The sequence below is a fragment of the Tupaia chinensis genome, unplaced genomic scaffold, assembly GCF_000334495.1.
Source record: "Tupaia chinensis unplaced genomic scaffold, TupChi_1.0 Scaffold000226_1, whole genome shotgun sequence".
Lineage (NCBI taxonomy): Eukaryota > Metazoa > Chordata > Mammalia > Scandentia > Tupaiidae > Tupaia > Tupaia belangeri.
Genome location: NW_006159701.1, coordinates 3651416 through 3675340, shown reverse-complemented (window position 1 = coordinate 3675340; position 23925 = coordinate 3651416). Strand labels below are relative to the sequence as shown.

General features: G+C 37.7%; 1 protein-coding gene across 1 annotated transcript in view; it reads left to right on the top strand.

Moving 5' to 3' along the window:
- TTC28 (tetratricopeptide repeat domain 28) overlaps positions 1-23925 on the top strand; it is a gene marked incomplete in the record, with an annotated part of 584271 nt that overhangs the window by 78549 nt on the left and 481797 nt on the right.

Here is a 23925-nt window from a genome sequence, read left to right as displayed (position 1 = left end):
CCAGGAAAGCTTGATGTCCTGGAAGGTAAAGATTATGTTGTAAGGAGGGAATGATTAGCCTGTAGGAAGCTGCTCGTAGATGAAGTTAATACGCTGACTGGGGACTGGCTGCTGGAGTTAGCAACATGGCGCCATGAGTGATCTTCAGGAGCAGAGTCAGTAGAGTGATGGTCTGTTTGGCATGGATTCAAGAGATGGTTGGAAGAGAAAATTGGAGCTGATGAATATATATTATGAATTAAATTCCCCAAATCTCTTCAGTGATGTAAAACTTATATTAATATGTTCAAACACATGAGGAATTCTAATAATTTCATCATTTTGAAGAAACCTCTCTGGAGCCTTCTGATCTGCTCCAATTTGGAGTTGCTTCACAGCTATTGTCTTGGGATCATCTTTTATCCTTTTTTTTTGTATTTAATTCATTATTTTTTGGATCCCATGTTACCTTGAGTATTGTAGAGGCACATATTCTCCAACAGTTTTGTGAAAAATGGAGTATGGAAAGAAAAATTTTAAAACTTCACATGTCTTTACAGTCATATGTCACTTAATGATGGGGGAACAGTCTGAGAAATGAGTTGTTAGGTGATGTCATTGTTGAACAAACATCACAGACTGTACTTACAGAAATCTAGGTGGTATAGCCTACTGTCCACCTCAGTGTATGTTACAGCCTGTTGCTACTAGATTATACATCTGTATAGCATGTTACTTGTACAGAGTACTGTAACTGCTTGTTAGACAATAAGAAACATTTGTGTATCTAAATACATAAAAGAGTAAATGTACAGTGTAAAAAAATAAAAAGTTGACCCAGCCTGGTGATACACATGATAACAAATTGAACTGCAGTATTTTAAACTACATGACTGACTATGGGTGTGGATCCCCAGGTGGGCTTGACAATATACCAGGTGAATGCATGTGTGTCTGATCCTGGTGAGCTGGAGGGCTGGGGAAGTGGAATTGCAGCATGAAGAAACTCTGTCAAGGGTACTTCTCTCTGTGTCATGCCCACATACTTGTGATCTCTATCTTAAATAAAATAAATAACTTTTAAAAAATAATTAAAGTCAAAGATAAAAAAAAAGGTATACCTGTACAGGGCTCTTACTGTGAATGGAGCTTGAAGGATGGATGTTTTCCTGGGTGAATCAGTGAGTGGTGAGTGAAAGCCTAGGACATTACTGTATGCTACTACAGACTTTATAAACACTATACACTTAGTCTATTGTAAGTTTATAAAAAATATTTTTTCTTCAATAATTTACTGTAACTTTTTTACTTTTTAAACTTAAAAAATGTAAACTTTTTGACTTTTTTTGTTATTTTTTTGTTTGCTTTTGCTCTCTCTTGCTCATGGTGGCTTATTTCCATACCTGGTTTAGTGATTTTTTTTTATCCTAAATACATAATCTTAATCTGTGAAGATTTTGATGGCCTAAATTGAGGATTATTTATTTCAGGGAGGCTTTGCATTGATTTTTTTTTTTCAGAACCTAAGAGTTTTGTGGTTTGACACCACTTTTGCACCATTCACAAGTCTTGGCTTCATTAGGACGGTGGGTAGTGAGCTGATTCTCATCCAGTTCACCCACGTTCAGTTCCTCTGTGGCCCCCACTCTATTTTAGTTTTATTTTTTTTATTTTTATTTTATTTTTTATAAATCACCCTGGAGTTTTCTGTTACAAACCTGAAAAAAAGACATTAAAATTAAAATCTTTATTTTTTGGTAAAGATAGTTTCTTTCTTTTGTTTTTGCTATAAGGCACAAGTGCTCGCCAGAAGAGACAGAGAGAGAGAGAGAGAGACAGAGAGAGAGACAGAGAGAGAGAGAAGGAGAAATCACCACCCCGTAGGGGATGGCCATGCCATAGTCTCTTCTCTTCCATTCTCCTCTTGGAATTTTCAGAATGCACACACATGCACCCACTGTGATTTTTAAGTCCCTGGGTCCAGGACTCGAACTGCTCAGTTGGACATGTGGGATCCAGCTGCCTTAAGCTCCGTGGCACCTGCTGGCCCTAAATAATAATTCTTTTTAATAGCATAACCCAGATCTAGTTAATGTAATAGAGAAAGTGTTGTTTTATTTAGTATAAGAAGAAAATGCTAGAAAAGTCTACGAATATTGAGAGGTATCCTGTTTACTTGCAATATTTATTCATAATATTTTATGATCTATTGATCATGATGTCCTATATTTGTATAATGCAGGTTTTTCAAGAGTTTTCATATGTCTTACCTTTAATCTACACAGCAACAAACTATAAAAACCTTTCAAACAAAATTAGGTGTATTTGCGATAATAACTTACTGTTTCCTAGGGCCAGTCAGGTGGTGTGGTGGTTAAGATGTAAGGTGGCTGGATCCCACATGGCCAACTGCTGGGTTTGAGTCCTAGACCCAACAGCTTAAAAAACATACTGGTGTGTGTGTGTGTGTGTGTGTGTGTGTGTGTGTGTGTGTGTTTGTGTGTCCTAAAGCCCTAGAGGAGAATGGAGAAGCAAGAATTGTGGCATGTCATCTCCTCTTGGGAGCACTTTCTTACTTTTTCTGTGTCTCTGTCTCCCTTTGGCAAGTGCACATGGCCTATAGAAAATGAAAACACACACACACACAAAACACAACAAACTTTTTTTTTTCTGGAGAGATTTTTGCTTTCCGCTCACCAGAGAGACAGAAAGTGAGAAATCACCCTCTGGAAGGATGGTCATGCTGCAATCCTCTCTTCTCCATTCTCCTCTCGGGATCTTGGACACACACGCACACATGCCTGGCATGAGTTTAAGCCACCAGGTCCGGAACATGAACCATGGTCAACTACATGGGAATCTAGCGACACAGCCATTATGCCAACAGCTGGTCCCCCAAACTTGTTTCTAAATATGTGGATTTGGCTTTATAAATCATAATCAAGAAGTATATTTACTATTAGTACTTTTACAAAGTATTTTTGTTATATTCAACTTGAATATTTTTATGCAGCCGTATAGGATAAGCTTACTTACAATGAATGGAAAAAGATGATAAAATCATATCTTTTATTATTAAAGTAATTGTATATTCATGTGTGTGAGCATTAGAAATGGATACAGGGGGCTTGCAGGTGTCCTGATGGTTAAGGTGCTAGACTCCCACATGCCTGACTGCGGTAGAGTCTTAGACCTTTCTCTCTCTCTGTCTCTTTCTCTCATGAGTGCATGTGCCCCGTAACAAATGAATATAAGTAAGTAAGTAAATAAATAAATAAATAAAATAACTTAAAAATGTATATGGCTAAAATAAAAATGTTTGCTTTAGAGTGTAAGGATTGTGGAAGTGTTATTCATTTTATTCTAGTGTTTTTCTTATGATTTTGTACAGTTAATAAAATGCACACAATGGTCACTAATCTTCCAGCTTTTATTAAAAATCTATATATGTGTTTATTCAGAGAAAGAAGTATAAGATGATACATTTGTATTGATGTCAAAATCTCAACCACTATTATCTCTGGGTGGTAAGATTTTAAGAATTTGCTTTTTAATTTATTTTTTATGATATTTTTGTAATATTCAATTTATAAAGCAAAGATAATTTATTAATTTTATAATTATAAAATTATAAAGCTATTTTCATTTGAGGAAGAAGTCTCATGTGCTATAAAATGTAGGCTTTGATTAAAATTTTAATCTTTTAGCAGAGCTAAGGGGGAAAAAAGCTTATGTCCAAGGGCCATAAAAGCAAAAAAATTCCACAATTAATCCTTTTATAGGTCCTTCCTCTGTGGTGAAAGCACATAAAGATTGAGGACCATGTCCTCTCAATTTCTCAACTAAATGTTGAGTGAGAGCCATTTGGCTTTATAGGTCTTGTACTGTACTCAAATTTTTGTATCATTTAATGATAAATATCAAACACTTAAATAAATATTTGCTTGATTTGTTTACTTTATTAGAGGAATTAATACTGAGGAAAGAGACCAGTTACTTTACATATATGATATTTAATTTTATAATTATCTTTAATTCCACAACAACTCTGTAGTGCTGGCATAGCCTTCATTTTGTGCATGTGTGAAAATTGGGGTGCAAGAGATTAAAGAAACTGGATAAAGTCATTTAGCTAGGAAAAGTCAAAATTTAAACTCAGTTCTGAATAATGATTTGAAAGGATTATAGCATGACCCCTCACGAAGAGTAGGCCCTTTATATTAATGATTTGGTTTTGCTCTGTATTTATTCAATCTGCATTTGTCACATAGTTATTTCAACAAAGGAAGGTATTGGAAAATACACATAAAAAGTTGACTAGTTGTAATTCTCGTAAGATCTCAGGAATCCCCTCCCCCTTTTTTGGGCAGTCTGCAAAGGGTTAAACTTGATGAAATACTAATGAAGAATTACAGAGTTATTTGTTTGACTTTGCCACTTGGGACACTTGGCAAATGAGACAATTCATCTCAGTGTGCAGCTAGTCTCATTTCTTAAAGAAAATTAATTAATGCAGTTTGTCTTCCTCCCATATCTCTGATTATAGTCCTTTTATTATACCTTCACGTTCCTGCTTTACTTTCCTTCCCTGGAAATATCTGTTTTTCAAGCCTTCCTTATTTCTTTCAACCTGATAAGTAAAAGCAATTTTCCTCAGTGTGAGTGTGTATTTGTAATTTTAGTACATTTTAGACAAGACAAAGACATTAGCACAATATCCCACAGGAAGAAAATTCTGTACTAAAGAATTTCACAGGCACCGGTGCCTCTTTTAAAGCGATTTAATCAATTTTCTCTTAGCATTGTCTTTATTACTCTTTGTCTTATTTTTGGCATGATCGGTTAGTATTGTGTATATTTTACCACAATTGCCTTCTAGCACAACAGCTCATTATTTAAATTTATCAACACCATAATTTTGTTCTTAATACCTTTGCTTTTTTTTTTTATAATAATACCTATGATTTTGGAGCCATATTTTAGTGGTTTTTAAGGAATGGGGGTTGTTTTCTATAATTTTAACAATTACAAGCATAAATGCCATTTCTTTTGGGGAAATAGCTTGAGCAGTTTGCTACTCAGTCTCTTTGAATATATTTCTCTATTTTCACAGTGTGGACTTCTCATTTTAAACGTAGAATGTGTGCTCATTTTCTTTCTTTTGATATTCATCTGAAAAAGTGGTATTTCAGAAAAATCTAGCTTTTAAATCACTTTTAACATTTTTTTCCACCCCACAGACCCAGCAAGGAATCAGTTTGAGAAGAATAAGATTGTTATCAATCATCTCCAATACCAGTGTTGTATAAGAAATTTTTAATCATGCTGGCGAGAACATGGAGAATTGGCATGAATATATTTAAAGCCAACTGTAGGAGAAAAGATACAGGAAAGAAAGGATGGGAGTGAAGTTAATTAGGAATTAAGCCAATACCTTATGTTAAGATAACTGTTTGTATATTTATATTAAAGTTAAATAAAGGCAACATAAAATTACTGTTATAGAGCTTTTTCTGCTTGGTAGATTATTTTATGATACATTTGTATCTATAGAATATTAACTTCCATGAAACTAAAAATGAAATGTTAACAAAGTGGCTATCAGTAGTGATAGGAAATACTGATTTAATAATGGAAGTAATTTATTTTTCCTAGTATTTTTGTATTTGTTTCTAATTCTCCCATCATACTAGGTTTTAGAATTGTCAAGATCATTTAATTCACTCATAATCTTTTTAAAAATGTTGACTCTATGTAGATTATAGAACTATTATTTCCTTATTTGCCCTTTGTGATAGCTGATATCTGGCAGTTGAAGGGAGAGTAACCTTTAAAATAAAATAACCCTGTCATAATATCATGGCAGGAAACTGACAAGATAGTAAAAATATACTGGACTTTGAGGGCCACTCTAGGGGGAGCAGTTTACAGATATTTTTATTAGGGAGATTTACAGATGCTATGCGGTTCAGTATACTTAATGTCAAGCTGAGGAGACAGATCAGACATATAAATCATGTTCGAGGATTCTAGAGATAACCCAGAAGAGTCTCCAGACCTCAGAGAATAGTTATGAGATTGGTTGTCTAGTCTTCTCACATTTTGCTTGCTTACTTCTTTTATGTTTTCAATGAATTATTTCAATGTAAATCTATATAGTTTTGTCATTCTAGGTTCTTTTGGGATTGGAGATATGCAAGATTTTTCTTGCTGATGTTGATGTATTATGAGTTTAGTAACCACAGGAGGATCATTGATAGAGGTTCCAGAGAGTAGAGAAAGAATAATTATAGAGTTAGATTTAGGGAATGGCTATAGGAGACTTTAAAAAAAATTTAGATTTTTGCCATAAGATGTGTTCACTCATTGGAGAAAGAGAGAGGGAAAGTAAGAAATCCCCCCCCAGTGGGGATGGCCATGCCGTAATCCCTTCTCCTCCATTTTTTTTTTGGGGGGGGGGAGGAGATTTTGGGCACACACGCACATGTGCTCAGTATGATTTTCAAACTGCTGGGTTCAGGACTTGAGCCATGGTCAGCCATGTGAGAATCCAGGATCTTAACTACCATGCTACCTGCTGGCCCCAATACAGGGGGCATTTTTGAGGTTGTCTGTACCTGAGACTTCCAGGGAGCTTCAAATACACTTAAAATGACAAATTATGGGGTTTACTGCTTATATAAATAACTTTGACATTTTGAAGTTAAAAGAGTCACGAAACTTGTAATAAGATTTTGAGGGCGAGGGGGTGATGCAAGATGACTAGCAGGGTTTTTGAAGAGCAAGAATAAAAGTCTACTGTTTATCAGTCTTTACAAAGTTGAATCACATACTATGAGCAAATGTAACCCATTATCTCTAAACTGATTCTCTTGTGAGGGAGTATAGCTCACATTATTTTTTATATGTGTAACCAAACATTTCAAAAACATTTTTTAACTTCTTCAATACTCTTAAATTTTATCATGGGGACCAGCTAGTGGTGTGGTGGTTAAGGCGCTGCACGCTCCCACATAGCTGACTACAGTTGGAGTCCTGGACCTGGTGGCTTGCTTTCTCACCTTCTCTCTCTCTGTGTCCCTCTCTGGTCAAATTAAAAATAAATCAATGAATTAGTAAAGTTAAATAAATAAGTCTTTAAAAATTTTTATCATGTGTCATATACTTAATAGTAAACTATAAACCCAATTTCTCCCTCTAGTGATTATGAATTAAGTTTATACTGTATAGTTTTTTATTATGCAAAGATTCTCCAGGCATCATTTTGGAGCTCATAGTAGAGAAACTATTCTACCCTCTTCCATTATCAAGTGATGAATAAGTAAGATTGCAAAATAACTCTGGCCTAAATAAACTTTTGGCTTAGAAGAACCTTAAATTCTCCATAAGGTTGTAAATTCAAATAAGAAAAATGGCAAACTCTTTTTCTTATTCTTTAATTTGACACTTGCTTTAAAGGTGAATGTCTAGGTTCAAATTCCAGCTGTGCTACTTACTAGTTGTGTTACTTTGAGCAAGTGACTTAAGCTCTTTTTGTTTAGATCTTAGATCTGCAGAATGTGAATAATGATACTTCTTGCCTCAGAGTTGTTAGGTTTGCTTTTTTTTGTTTTTTTTTTTTTTTCTAAAGAGAGATTTTTTGCTATAGGGTATGTGCTCTTGCTAGAGAGATAGATAGAAAGCAAGAAATCACCCCTAGGGGTGTGTATGGCCATACCACAATCTCTTCTCCTTCATTCTCCTCTTGAGATGTTGAGCATGCACACACACATGCTTGGTGTGAGTTTTAAGCCACTGGGTCCGGGACTTGAACTGTGGTTGACTATGTGGGAATCCAGTGACATAACCGTTATGCCATCTGCTGGTCCCATAGTTGTTAGGAATATTAAGTGAGCTATTATGTAAGGCACTTATTGGTACATACCAAATGCTTGGTAAGCGTTCATGTAAGTATATGTAGTTGACTGTATTATAAACGTATTTAGAACACTTTAGTAAAAGTTTCTTTTACACATTTTAATTTTTTTGAGTACTTATGATAGATAAAGCATTGTAGAAGTCCTTGGGGGCTACAAAGATGAATTAGACATACATTCTGCCTTCAAATTGTTAAGGAGTGGGATAGTAATAATTTTGTCATGTTAAAAAATACTATGCCTCTAAATATTCACTCTTTTAACGCGTACTTTTTAAAGTATCTGTTGTGTAATAGTTTTTTTTTCTTTTTTTTTAAAGATACTTGGGATATAACAATAAATAAAACATACCAGGCTTCTGCTACTAAAGAACTTAAGTTTATGTGGGAATAGTGATAAATAAATACACTAGAAGAATAATTTAAATTGTTTCGATGTGATAAGAGAGTGACTTAATCTCACTGAGGAGGTAGCATTATTTAAATTGAGCACTGAAATATACCATGGAGTTAGCTACATACAGATCCTGGAACAAAGCTTCCTTCTAGAGAAAGCAGCAGACCCAAAGACCCTGGGGCTGGAATGAGCTTGGTGTGCTGGTGGAGCAGAAAGAAGACTTGTTTGCTAGAGCACAGAAAGTGAAGCGTTGTGGTAGAAAATGGTGTCAGGGCATTTGGTAGAGACAATACCATAAAGCTATATTACCAGGATATGATAAGACATTTGGCTTTTGAGTGTGTGGAAAGCCATCATGAAGTTTTAATCCTGGAAGCGCCATCATTGGTCAGTGATTTTGAAAGATATCTATGTCTGCTGTATAGATGACAGGGGGCCAGGAAGGGAAATGAATTACGAGGTAAGTCCTATTTAAGTATTGAGTTGTTGTAAAAGTCATGACGTGTTTTTTTCTGTGAAAAATGCATCATAACTTTTCCTACAGCCCAATAGTTGAAGTGAGTAATGTTGGTTAGTTGAACTTAGGGAGGTAACAAGAGAGACCAGTGCAGGTTCCCAATGTGTATTGGTTGTAGAGCTGATATGATCAGAAGACAGGTTGGGAGCAGGGAAAGATAAGCACCATGGAAGAATCCTAAGTATCGGTATTGAGTGATCAGTTGGACAGAGTTACTATTTATAGGAAGACTGGAAGAGATAGGGCAAGGAAAGTATTGGGTCATTAGGAAAGTCAGGATGCATTTTTGCATAGAAAGATATTGAACAATATCTCATGACTTTCCTGAGAACCTCATGTATTATGTCTTGTCCTTGTTAGGACTGAGATGTTCTGAAATGTGGAAATGTTTGGAGGTAATTAGATTTAGGAATCTGTACCTCAAATAGAATTTGGAAGTTACAAGCGTATAGAAGCTAGCACTGAATGAAATCATTGGGAAGAGAGTGTAGGTGGAGAATATATTGAGGTCTAGTGTATTCCTACAGTGGAGAGTTTTGTTCTGAAAGATAGAATGTCTGAAAAAAAGTCAGTTATTAAATAGTTTGGTAATGGTGGTTCAGAGTTTAGACTGAAAAAATAAGAGGCAACTTCCATTTTTTTTTAGTTTATTTTTTATTTTATTGTGATGTCCGGTTTACATATATTCATTGTACTTCTTTGTGAGGTACAGTGGTTTTTCCAAAGGATTCATTCAGTGTGTAATATTTAAATCAAGGACATAGACATATTCATCTTATTCGATAGTGAACAGGCATCAGAGGCAACTTTCAGATGAAGAAACTTAAAGTTGATTTTATTTTAGCCAGGAAATTGAGATTTTAGAAAATATCTTAGATTTATTTATATCAGTAAAATGTTAAGAACCTAAGTGAAGAATGATTATCTTTAGTCATGTCGTTAAGCTCTTTCTTTTTTCTTTCTTTTTTTTTTCAAAGAGTGATTTTTACTATAGGATTTACGCATCGCCAGAGAGACAAAGACAGAAAGTGAGAAATCACCCCACAAGGGAAAAGGCCACACCACAATCTCTTTTACTCCATTCTCCTCTGGGGTCTTGGGCATGCACACTTGCTCCTGGTGTGAGTTTTAAGCCGCCAGATCCAGGACTGAAACCACGGTAAACTATGAGGAAGGCCAGCAATGCAACTATTACACCATCTGCTGGTCCCAAGATCTTTCATTTTAATAGTGGACTTTGAGTCATTCAGTCCTATATAGGTTAGAATTCCACTTTACTGTACATATGTATGAGTAGCTGTATGATTTCTAATATTTACTGTAGCTAAGTCTTTGTTTCTTATACTTGCAATGAAAATGGTAATTCATGTGATATATATATATATATATATATATATTTCCATGTATATTATATTAATACATGCATATATGAAAATATATCTCTTTTGGGACCAGCAGTTAGCATAATGGCTATGTTGCTGGACTCCCATGTAGTCGACCATGGTTCGAGTCCTGGACCCGGTGGCTTGAAACTCACACTGGGCAGGTGTGCATGTGTGCCCAAGATCCCGAGAGAAAAATGGAGGAGAAGGGATTGCGGCATAGCCATCCCCCCTGGGGGATGATTTCTCACTTCCTATCTCTCTGTCTCTCTCTTCTGTCTGGCGAGTGCACGCGCCTTATAGCAAAAACCTCTCAAAAAAAAAAATCTCTTTTTGCCTAACTGTATCAGACATATACTAGGTACTCAAAAGATAGCTTTATGATATTCTGTGCCAATTTTATAATGATATATATGTCTGTCTACTGCTACCATCAGATATGTATTATGTTCAATCTAGATGCCAATTCTTGGTTTTGGAGGTAAACCTCTGACTTTTTGCTTCAATTGTTTAAACTAGACCTGTTCTCTAAAGTAGGATTATGGATAGCCATTTTTTCACTGAACTAAATTGACTTAAAGATAGTCAAGGCTCTGCCATCATAGCTATATTTGAGTTTCCTTAGTGGCTTCCAAATGCACTACTCAAAATCTGTTTCTTATACTTTAGACTGGAAGGACCTTAGTCACCACTCGTATCCCCAACCCATAACACACACTTTCTGAAAACTGGCATCCATAGAATGTAACTTGACTTGCCCAAGGTGGTAGAGCAGAAACTAGGACGAGGTTTCTTACCTTTAGCCAAGGGTATGTGCCACACAATTGGGGCAGATAACAGTTTATCTGAACCTTCCGTGATTGTATAGTTACATTCTTTTGAGAAATTTATGATCCTCACACTATGACATTTTATTTGATAATTATCTTTAACTGAATCAAATCAGAAATGTAGGTTTATTGTCACAGAGCATACTGTGACATCAACAAAATTCATCAGATCGGTTTTATTTTAAGTTGTACAAAAGAAATGGCAAGAATCCTTATATAAAGTGACCAGTCTGAATTAACATTCAGAAAAAATTCACAAAAGGAGCATTATTTGAAATTGAAAAGATAAAAGTGCTGTAGAAAAATGTCATCTAATGACCCAGCAGGTGCTATGGAATTTAAGGAGGCTGGACATCACATGACCGACTTCACTGTCCAGTCTCAGACCAGCGGCTTGAAAACACGTGGGGCGTGTATGTTGGGGAGCCCAACAATCCAGAGAGAATAGAGGAGAAGGGATTACAGCATGGCCATCCTCCCTGGGGAGGTGATTTTTCAACCCCTTTTTGTTCCCCATCTCTCTCCAGAAAGTGCATGTGCTCTACAGCAAAACGAAAAAGGGGAAAAAAAATATCATTTAAGAAATAATGTATTGGGGCCAGCAGATGATGTAATGATTATGTTGCTGAACTTCCACATGGCTGACTGTGGTTTGAGTCTCTGACCTGGTGGCTTCAGACTCAGCTGGGTACATGCGTATGTGTGCACAAGATCCCGAGGGGTGAATAAAAGAAAGGGATTGCAGCATGGCCATCGGGTGATTTCCCACTTTATGTCTCTCTGCCAAGTGCACATGCCCTATAGCAAAAATCTCTCCAAAAAATTTTTAAAAAGAAATAATATATCCTTGGGGCTAGCAGGTGGTATAGTGGTTCAGGTGCTGGACTCCCACATCACCGACCAGTTCAAGTTCTGGACCTGGTGCTTTGAAAATCATGCTGGGCACATGTGTGTATGTGCCCAAAATTCCAGAATAGAGGAGAAGGGATTGTGGCATGGCCATTCCCCTGTTGAGTGATTTCTCACTTTTCCTCTCATTGTTTTTCTCTCCCATCTACCCCCATCTCCCACAAGTACACATGCCCTATGACAAAAACCTTAAAAACAAAAAATGTTATTAAAAAAATGTTTAACTGGGGGCCAGCAGTTGGCATAATGACTATGTCGCTGGACTCCCATGTGGTTGACTGAGGTTCGAGTCCTGGACCTGGTGGCTTAAACTCATGTCAGGTGTGTATGCGTGTGTGCCCAAGATCCCAAGAGGAGAATGGAGGAGAAGGGATTGCAGCATGGCTATTCCCCCTGGGGGGGATTTCTCACTTTCTATCTCTCTGTCTTTCTCTGTCTTTCTGGCAAGCATGCGCCCTATAGCAAAAACCTCTCCCCCCCCCAAAAAAAAAAGTTTAACTGACTATTGAGATGTCTAAAAGTATTTAAGGATCCCATTTCCTACTGTTCATGTGTCAGAGAGGCCTTTTCCTGACCACCTTACCTGAAATTATGAAATAGTACCCTCCTATTGTTGCCTGGATCCTGCTCTGTATAACTTTTTCATCGTACTTACTGTGGCATGGCATATGCATGTAGATTATATTTGAATATTAACATAATTAATGATTTTTCTTCCTTGTTAAAATATGAACTTCATGGGAGCAGGTACTTTATCTGGCATGTGGTTGGTGCTCAAAAATGCCTATCTTACTGTGGGAAACAGTTCAGCTGATTCTCAAATAATTGAACATAGAATGGCCTTATTACCTGCAATCTCATTCCTAGATATGTACCCAGAAGAACTGAAAACAGACACTCAAAACACATACATGTATACACGTTCATAGCAGCACTTTTGACAAATGCTATTAGGTGGGAACAGCTCAGATGTCCGTCAGTGGATGAATGGATCAACAAGTGGCAGTATATACACTATACACAACAATGCAGTACTACTCCGCTGTAATGGGAGTGCAGCTCTGATGCACGCTGCGGTGTGGATGAACTTAAAACATTGCGCTAAGTGATAGAAGGCATACACAAAAGGTCACATAGTGTATGATTCCATTTTTTTTTTTTTTTCTAAACAGGTCTCACTGTTTCATGATCCTCCTGCCTCAGCCTCTCAACCTCACAGGTAGCTCAGACAACAGGTGTGTGCCACTGGACCAGGCCTTTTAGGGTGTCCTGAGAATCAAATCTGGGTCTCCCATGTGGTCTCACACTGCTTAGTTGCAGCTTCTATCAGCATACACTACCATGGCTAGGCCTGTGTGATTCCATCTATATCAAATACCCAGAATTAGATAAATCCATAGAGACAGAATGTAGACTGATGGTTTCCAGGAGCTAAGGGGGAGGGGAGAAACTGCTTAATGGATTTGGGATTTTCCTTTAGAATGATGGAAGTGTTTTGTAACTTCTCAGAGGTGGTGGTTGCCCGACATTGCGACTATACTAACTGCCACTGAATTGTTCACCTGTAAAATAGTTAATTTTATGCTATGCAATTTTATCTGAATAAATTATTTTGTAAAATGCCTGATGAATGAATGCCATCAGTTTATTCTGATTGCCTGCCGTGTGTAGGTTATTGTGTATGAGACTGCCAGATACTAACTAGCCCTGCTATCTGAGCAAAGGGAAAATGGGATCAAGCACTGATTAGACCAAAATATCTACAGAGCTGTTTGATTCACGTGAGAAAAGGAAAACACTTGACTGATGTGGAACACACTTAAAAACGGTTCCAAAAACCTGTTGTAACGTGAGGGACAAGGCAGAATATGATTGCTGATGCATATGGAGTCTTTGTGTGAGTGACGTTCACTTGTCAAGTTCAGAAATGCTAATTTTTTTACTCTTTCCTTCCCATGGGACCGGCTGCCTGTGTGACAGAGCTCATTTTACTTACCCTTCCTTACTGTATGCTTATTGCAGATCCTACATCATAGCCGAAATCCTTCCCACTTGGGGGTGAGCAGAAGCATTGTAGCACAAACCCAGCCTTTAATTGGCTAGAAGTATCGCTCTTGAGTGACATGATCTTTTTTCCTAGGGGATGGAGGAGGCGAACAGTACTAAGAAATTAATCCAAATTCTCAGTGTTCGAATCCATTCATTTTACTCTATCAGCCAGAAGAGCTTGCTCTTTTTCAAAATAGAATACATTTTCTATTACTTTTATTCACTTAATTTTATTCTGTCGCTTTTTCGGGCTCCAACAAATGGTTGTCACGTGCTGACTTACTGCATTTTGCTAATCAGAATCTAGATAAATTTGGATTACTGTAAATTATAATCAAGGGTCTAGACTGGGTGTTTTTCATACAAAAGAGCCTTTTATGTATGTTCTACAAAGTCCACAAAGTCATCATTTTTAATTTTTTTTTAAAATCTTAAGAAAACTTACCCTTGTTCTTGCTTCTGTTTCTATTCCCATGAGTTTAATTATCAGCAGTGGTTTCTCTATCATAGGTATCTCTGAAAATGGGGAAATATCTGAGCAGTAAGCCCAGGCTTATTTACAAGTGTGGATTATAACTGCTCTTCTATGGAAATTAGTAACGGAACAGCCACAATTTCTGTGGTATGTCACCTGTCATCTATGTGACAGCAACAAACGTTTAAAAAAAAGAGACATTTTGTTTATTTAAAACGTCTCTCTTGGGCCAGTTAGTGGTGTAATGGTTCAGGTGACTGGATTCCACATGAATAACTGCACAATTTGAGTCCTGGGCCTGGTGGCTTGAAAAACATGCAGGGCAGGTGGTGCATGTGTGCCCAGGGTCCTGAAAAAAGGGAGAAATGGAGGAGAAGGGATTGCAGTGTGACCATTCCCCATAAGAGTGCTTTCTCTCTTCTCTCTCTCTCTCTCTCTCTCTCTCCCCAGCAAGCCACACACTCTAATAAATTAGTAAAAAGAAAAGCAAAACACCTTTTTAAAAATAGCTAGTTTCGTTTCGTTTCGTTTCATTTCCTTCCTTCCTTCCTTCCTTCCTTCCTTCCTTCCTTCCTTCCTTCCTTCTTTCTTTCTTTCTTTCTTTCTTTCTTTCTTTCTTTCTTTCTTTCTTTCTTTCTTAGAGAAATTTTTGCTATGCAGCATGTGCACTTGCCAGAGAGAGGCAAAGGGAGAAATCACCCCTCAGGGGGAATGGCCATACCTCAATCCCTTCTCCATTTTCCACTTGGGATTTTGGGTATGCACTTCCATGTGCCCACTATGAGTTTCAAGCTGCCAGGTCCAGGACTGAAACCACTGTGGACCATGTAGTAATCCAGTGCCTTAACCATTACTCCACCTGCTGGTCCCAAAAGCTAGATTTTTATGTTGAGTAAATATTATAGTTGTAATTTAATATCTAGCAAAGACTAGAATAACAGAATAACGTAGTGTTTAAGGGCATGACATTTTGGAATCAAACTTGAATCTCATCTCTGCTATTTGCTGGCTGTGTGACCTTGGAGAAGTCATTTAACCTCAATAATTCTAATATATCCATTTATTAAATGAAGATGATCAACTCATTCTCTCTGGTATCATGAGCCCTTTTAAAAACATCAGGCTTGACAGGTAGTCAGAGGTGATTTTTCTTTTTTTTAAATTAATGACTTTTTAAAACAATGAGAAAATTTGCAAGGTGCCATCTCCTTTTTGCACCTATGAATGGTTGTCTGTATTTTCTCTTTCTCTTTGCTTGCCTCCTTAGTGGTTCTCACTGTTGTCTCATGTGATGGGAAGCCTTAAAGAACATTAGCCTACTAATGAAATGCCCTTTCTTCCTCTAGCTTCTGGAACCTCAGCTTTTGACTTGGCTCTTATGTATGTATGCAAATGAAACACTGAAGAACTGTAAAAGGGACGTAAATAAAACATTGGTTTACCAATCATCAGATTGTTAGTGCACCGAAGAAATGTGCCAGACTGCTTTTGACAGAACCAGAATGAAAAGCTTTTTAAACAGCATGCCAACTACTAATTAATTTTCTGAACATTTCAAGATTCCTACCGAGTTTATATTCCTGAGTCTTTCTGTAGCTAGTCTGTGACCTGAGATTAGTGCCAGAAAGTTGACTGTGAGGTCACAAGTGTAAAATTTTAGTTCTACAGTATGATAGTTGGCATGAAATCTTTGGATCTGTGTATAGCTTTGTTACATGAGAAACAAGTGTCTGAAAAACAGGAGAAAGAGAAAATTGTTGGATATGGCTGTGAAATCTCCCCAACTCTCATTAAACAAGTGCTTTTAGAATGAATGCTTGTAGCAGCACTCTTGCTTCTCCTATATGCCATTGTGAGAGTGCTGTGGTAATCGTTGTGACTGACAGTTCACATCTGGAGAATTGTAAAATCTGCATACTGATAACGCCCATTTGGTTTCGCCTCATCTTCTGTGATGTGAGCTTGCTGCTTGCCTTTTTCTTTCCCTCAGGAAGGAGATGCTCAGTCTGATGGGTAAACATGATATCTCTTTATAGTTTTATTTTTCATTTGTTATATTATTTAATAAATGTTCTTAAATTATGAATGAGTTTCATTTTAATGGAGGCTTGGAGGGTAAGAGAAGAAAGGGGATAACTAAAGGGTTGGAATGGGTAGAAAGGAAAAGAGAAGAGGCAGGAAGAGCTACACCGGGGAATGCATGGTACAATGGCAAAGGTGTAGGGTTTAGGGTGGAGAAGAACAGGGAGAGGGAGCAAGGAAGATTAGAGGTTGGCGCCAGGGAGAATTTACACACTTCTGCTCATTTAAGCTTTGAGGTTCTGATTATCACCTGTTATCTGCTGTCCTTTCAAAATGTTTATTAATTAATTATGATTCACCAGCTCTAATACTTAAGTCATTAGCGGTTTCATTCCAAATGGGGAAATCAGAGCAGTCTCCCAGAATGGAAATTCTGCTGGTTGTAATAGCAGTGACTAGTGTGAACTCCTATGAAGGTCAGATCTGTCACCCTCTTGTGATTAGATAGGTCTTTATAATGCCGAGGAAGAGAAACACTTACTATCTTTTACTTGAGAGCTTATTGTGAGGATACATGCACAGAGAACACTGGAAGCCACTGTGATGCAGACGCTGTGATGCAGACGCTGGAAATACAGTGGTCATTGGGGGGGTTGTTGCAGTGGTCATTGGGGGGGTTGTTGCCCCCCCAGCCTGCTTGGGGGGTCAACAACCTAAGCCAAAGGGCTCTACATCCCACTCACTGTTTGCATATTATCTTTCTTATTTTATTTATTTATTTATTAATTTTTTTTTGAGAGAGATTTTTGCTATAGGGTGTTTGTGCTCACTGGAGAGAGAGAGAGAGAGACAGAGACAGAGACAGAAAGTGAGAAATCACCCCAGGCAGATGTCCACACCACAATCCCTTCTCTATTCTCCTCTTGGGATTTTGGGCAAGCCTGTGCGAGCCCGGAGTGAGTTTTAAGCTGCCAGGTCCGGAACTCAAATTGAGGTCAACTACTTGGGAGTCCAGAGATATAACCATTACGCCATCTGCTGGCCTCACTGTTTTCATATTTGCAAGGGAGAACATTTGATTGAACTGACTTGCTGCTGTGCATTGAGTGCCCCTTGGATTTACTGGTCTGTGAATGCATCTCAGAGCTGTCTTCCTTCCCTGTGCTCAGCCATATACACTCCTTTTGACGTGTGCATTTGAAGCTCAGTTCCATCAACTGCAACTTGGTTTCTTTCTTTACCCTTTGGGTACCTAGTATGAGCCAGGTGTGTGCTAGATATTGGGAAATCAGAAATAAGCAAGATAGGAAAGGTTCCTACTGGCTTAGAGTTTATATTTTAGGACTGTGATGTGGTAGTGAGATTGAAATAAGTACTTGTTCATTCAAATAAATGAATGAACAAGGTGATTTCAGATGGTAGTTTCTGAGAAGGCAGTGAATCTTGGGGGATGCGACATACTGTGATTTGGGGAGAAAATCTGTTTTAGACAGGGCAGTCCAAGATCTCTCTAAGAAAGCTATCTTATCTATCCTATCTATCTATCTATTTAGGGAGAGATTTTTGCTATTAGAGTGTGTGTGTGTGATCATTGGAGGCAGAGAGAAAGCAAGAAACCAGGCCCCCCAGGATGACCATGCTGCAATCCCTTCTCCTTCATTCTTCTCCTGGGATTTTGGGCACTCATGCACACATGCCCATTGTGTTTCAAGGTCTGCATCTGGGACTTGAACCATGGTCAGCCATGTAGGAGTCTAGTACCTTAACCACTATGCCACCTGCTGGCCATGAAAGTAATATTTTAACAGAGACTTCAGTGAACTGAGGCAGAGAGTAGTACCTAGTGCAAAGGGCCTGAGATTGGATCACTTGGATGATATTTTAAAACTTTTTTTTGTAGAAAATTTCAAACTTGTTTTTATCATTTTCAACAATTATAATCTCATGGTCCAATGACCTGTCTTGTTTCATTGGTCAACCTTCTTATTTTGTTCCACTTCTGTATTATTTTAGCATATTATTTTCTGAATGTTATAGTATTTTATCTAAAAATATTTCAATATGGGGACCAGCAGATAGTGTAGTGATTGCATTGCTTGACTCCTGTGCAGTCAGCTGCAGTTCAAGTCCTAGACCCAGTGGCTTAAAACCCTCTCTGGGCACATGTGCATGTGGGCCTAAAAGTACCAAGAGGAGAATCAAGGAGAAGGGATTGTGGTGTGGCCATCACCTCTGGGGGGGTGATTTCTTGCTTTCTATCTTTCTGTCTCTCAGAGAGACAGAGCACAAGCACCCTATAGCAAAAATCTCTCTTTAAAAAAAAACAAGAAAAAGAAAAACACACTGAACACATGTGTTTGTGCCTATAGACAAAATCCTTACAGAGAGAAATGGAGAAGGGGTTGCAGAGTAATCATGCTCCATGCTGTAGTATGTTTCTCTTTCAGTTTTCTGAATGTTCTGTTTTGAGTACCCCCGTTCTTATTTCATTCAAGTATTATTCTCTTACCACCTTTGAGGGTAATAATGATAGCTTTTTGAAATTTTTATATATGTACATATTTTATATTTTTTTCAAGTTCCATTTTCCTGTTTCTTTTGATGCCTGCTTTTTATATTAGATATTTTCCAGATAATGTCTACCATTCTTGTCTGTCTGTTGAGATTTAAGATGGGAGGTATAGTAAAATTGAAAACTCTGAGCAGCAGTAAGACTGGTTGACTGTACTTTTCATCCCATAGTGATCTGGATGCACTACATCCTTTAGGAAATTCCATGTAGAATTGGAGCCCATTCCCCCATAGGCCCCCGTAGATGGAGTCCTTTCCCCCATCCTTGAGTATAGTCAGATTCTCAAATACCAATTCTTTCACTTTTATGCCTGAGGTACATATTTGGCTCAGTGTCAGTATTCTGAGAGGCAAATATGTAGGTCTTTAATTTATCCACATGTTTTCTTAATGGAACCCTCTAACCATGTCTAATATCTGCCATTCCAGAGACCTTTGTTTTCTTTTCTCTAGGCTTCTGCCAGAAGAGGGAGGCGTAGTCTTCTGGGAGTGTTGCTGCTTCTTAAACAGATTTTCAACCTATCTTGCTATTTCTAGTCTTGTCTTCATCTTAGGTTCCAGAGGTACACAGTGCTGCCATTTTCTGAGCCTTAAAGAGATTCTGATATCAATATAAATTGGTTTGCTTCGCAACTTTCTTTGATGGCTTAAGTTTTGCTTCTGTTAAGTCAGGTCTTTGGTTCTGCCAAGTCGGTTACCTTTTGTCCGTCTGCTTTGTATCTTGTAAAATTGTAAAACTTTCGCCTCTTCTCATGACCTGTTTTTTCCCTTGTGAATTTATATAATTTTAAAATCCTTTTAATATATTTTTAATGGGGTTTGGGAAGAGAGAATGTGTTTAATGTATCATGTTTAGCCAGTAACACTTATTTCAACAGAGTATTAACAGTATTAGTTTGCTAAGGCTTCCATAGCAAAGTATTAAAACCTGGATAAACAACAGAAATTTATTTCCTTACAGTTCTGAAGGCTAGAAGACCAAGATCAAGAAGACAGCATGGTTGATGGTTGATTTTTTTTGAGGCCTCTCTCCTGGGCTTGTAGATGGTTATCTTCACCTTTTGCTTTAGTTACTTTTTTTTTTTTTCCCCATCAGGTGCTTGTGCTCGTCAGAGAGACAAGAGAGAAGGAAAGTGAGAAATGACCCATAGGGGGTATGGCCACACCACAATACCTCCTCCTCCTTTCTCCTCTTGGGATTTTGACATGTATGCTCATGTGCCCAATGTGATTTTCAAGCCACTAGATCTGGGACTCTAACTATGGTAAGTCATGTAGAGTCCAATGCCTTAACCACCATGCCACCTGCTGCCCTCCCTCCCAGTTACCTCTTTTTATTTTTATTTTTGGAGAGGTTTTTGCTATAGGGTGCATGCGCTTGCCAGAAGGAGAGAGAGACAGAGAGATAGAAAGCAAGAAATCACCCCCCAGGGGGGATGGCCATGCCACAATCCCTTCTCCTCCATTCTCCTCTTGGGATCTTGGGCACGCATGCACACGTGCCTGGCCCAGTTACCTCTTTAAAGGCCTTGTCTGTAAATACAATCACATTCTGAGGTGTTAGGACATCAACATATGAATTCAGCCCATGGCAAGAATATTTTTGACATTTATTAAATTAACTGATTTCGTTATTTTTAGCTTTTCATTTTCATTAGAGTGTAATGAAATCTTTCATGTTTATTGAAATAAATATTTCTTTTTTTAATTTTTTGAATTGTGCTTTCCCCAAAGGAGAATCAAGGAGAAGGGATTGTGGTGTGGCCATCACCTCTGGGGGGGTGATTTCTTGCTTTCTATCTTTCTGTCTCTCAGAGAGACAGAGCACAAGCACCCTATAGCAAAAATCTCTCTTTAAAAAAAAACAAGAAAAAGAAAAACACACTGAACACATGTGTTTGTGCCTATAGACAAAATCCTTACAGAGAGAAATGGAGAAGGGGTTGCAGAGTAATCATGCTCCATGCTGTAGTATGTTTCTCTTTCAGTTTTCTGAATGTTCTGTTTTGAGTACCCCCGTTCTTATTTCATTCAAGTATTATTCTCTTACCACCTTTGAGGGTAATAATGATAGCTTTTTGAAATTTTTATATATGTACATATTTTATATTTTTTTCAAGTTCCATTTTCCTGTTTCTTTTGATGCCTGCTTTTTATATTAGATATTTTCCAGATAATGTCTACCATTCTTGTCTGTCTGTTGAGATTTAAGATGGGAGGTATAGTAAAATTGAAAACTCTGAGCAGCAGTAAGACTGGTTGACTGTACTTTTCATCCCATAGTGATCTGGATGCACTACATCCTTTAGGAAATTCCATGTAGAATTGGAGCCCATTCCCCCATAGGCCCCCGTAGATGGAGTCCTTTCCCCCATCCTTGAGTATAGTCAGATTCTCAAATACCAATTCTTTCACTTTTATGCCTGAGGTACATATTTGGCTCAGTGTCAGTATTCTGAGAGGCAAATATGTAGGTCTTTAATTTATCCACATGTTTTCTTAATGGAACCCTCTAACCATGTCTAATATCTGCCATTCCAGAGACCTTTGTTTTCTTTTCTCTAGGCTTCTGCCAGAAGAGGGAGGCGTAGTCTTCTGGGAGTGTTGCTGCTTCTTAAACAGATTTTCAACCTATCTTGCTATTTCTAGTCTTGTCTTCATCTTAGGTTCCAGAGGTACACAGTGCTGCCATTTTCTGAGCCTTAAAGAGATTCTGATATCAATATAAATTGGTTTGCTTCGCAACTTTCTTTGATGGCTTAAGTTTTGCTTCTGTTAAGTCAGGTCTTTGGTTCTGCCAAGTCGGTTACCTTTTGTCCGTCTGCTTTGTATCTTGTAAAATTGTAAAACTTTCGCCTCTTCTCATGACCTGTTTTTTCCCTTGTGAATTTATATAATTTTAAAATCCTTTTAATATATTTTTAATGGGGTTTGGGAAGAGAGAATGTGTTTAATGTATCATGTTTAGCCAGTAACACTTATTTCAACAGAGTATTAACAGTATTAGTTTGCTAAGGCTTCCATAGCAAAGTATTAAAACCTGGATAAACAACAGAAATTTATTTCCTTACAGTTCTGAAGGCTAGAAGACCAAGATCAAGAAGACAGCATGGTTGATGGTTGATTTTTTTTGAGGCCTCTCTCCTGGGCTTGTAGATGGTTATCTTCACCTTTTGCTTTAGTTACTTTTTTTTTTTTTCCCCATCAGGTGCTTGTGCTCGTCAGAGAGACAAGAGAGAAGGAAAGTGAGAAATGACCCATAGGGGGTATGGCCACACCACAATACCTCCTCCTCCTTTCTCCTCTTGGGATTTTGACATGTATGCTCATGTGCCCAATGTGATTTTCAAGCCACTAGATCTGGGACTCTAACTATGGTAAGTCATGTAGAGTCCAATGCCTTAACCACCATGCCACCTGCTGCCCTCCCTCCCAGTTACCTCTTTTTATTTTTATTTTTGGAGAGGTTTTTGCTATAGGGTGCATGCGCTTGCCAGAAGGAGAGAGAGACAGAGAGATAGAAAGCAAGAAATCACCCCCCAGGGGGGATGGCCATGCCACAATCCCTTCTCCTCCATTCTCCTCTTGGGATCTTGGGCACGCATGCACACGTGCCTGGCCCAGTTACCTCTTTAAAGGCCTTGTCTGTAAATACAATCACATTCTGAGGTGTTAGGACATCAACATATGAATTCAGCCCATGGCAAGAATATTTTTGACATTTATTAAATTAACTGATTTCGTTATTTTTAGCTTTTCATTTTCATTAGAGTGTAATGAAATCTTTCATGTTTATTGAAATAAATATTTCTTTTTTTAATTTTTTGAATTGTGCTTTCCCCAATTACAATGAGATTTAGATTAGTTTTAACTAAAGCTTTTTTAGTTGCCAAGAGTAAGAAGCCTAAGCTATCTGAAATAATATGTTTCTGTTGAGAAGTCTAAAGCCATTCTGATTTCAAATTCTTTCTTCATGGCCTTTTAATATCTTCTTTTCTCTAGAAATTTCTAAGACTTTCAGTATTCTGAAACTTCTTGATCCTATGTCTTGATGAGAGTGTATTCTTATTCATGGTATTGGGCACTCTGTGGGCTTTTTCTATCTGGAAATAAGTATTATTTGGAAATTTTCTTGAACCATTTCTTTGATGATTTTCTCCCTGTGTTTTCTTTTTTTCTTAACTGAGAGTATGTGTGCTCGCGTATGCACGTGTGTGCACAAAAGAGAGAGAAGTACCTATTGGTGGAGAATGGTCCTGCTACAATCCTTTTCCCTCCATTTATCCTTCTTGTCAGGACTGTGAGCATACATGCACATGCATCTAACATGTTTTTCAAGATGCTTGGGTCAGGATTCAGTTCATAGTCAGCCATGTGGGTTCCAGCTCCCTATGCACTGTGTTTAACCACTGTACTTTGGGGCCAGCCCTCTCTCTTCTCCTTTGTTGGAAAGTGTGGTTTGTAGATACTGGCCTTTCTGGATTGATTCTTGAAATATTTTCCTTATCACTTCTCTCTTGCTTTCAATTTTTTCCTTTTGATTCTACTTTCTAAAATTTCCTTAGTTTTATCTCTCACGAATCCTTATTTTCATTACATTTTAAATTCCCAAGAGCTCTTTTTCATTCTCTGAAAAAAACCTATTTTTAACAATATAAACTGTTGTTATTTTGTGGTTGCCGTGTCTCTTTCTGTATACTTGAGGACGCACGCACACACACACACACACACACACACACACACATTTTCTTTTTGTCATAATGTAATCTGTAAGCACAAACATATACAAAATAAGATGCATAAGTCAATGATTTACCAGTAAGCAGACATCTATGACACTACCACCTAGGAGGAGTAATAGAATGCAGTTCTCCTATAC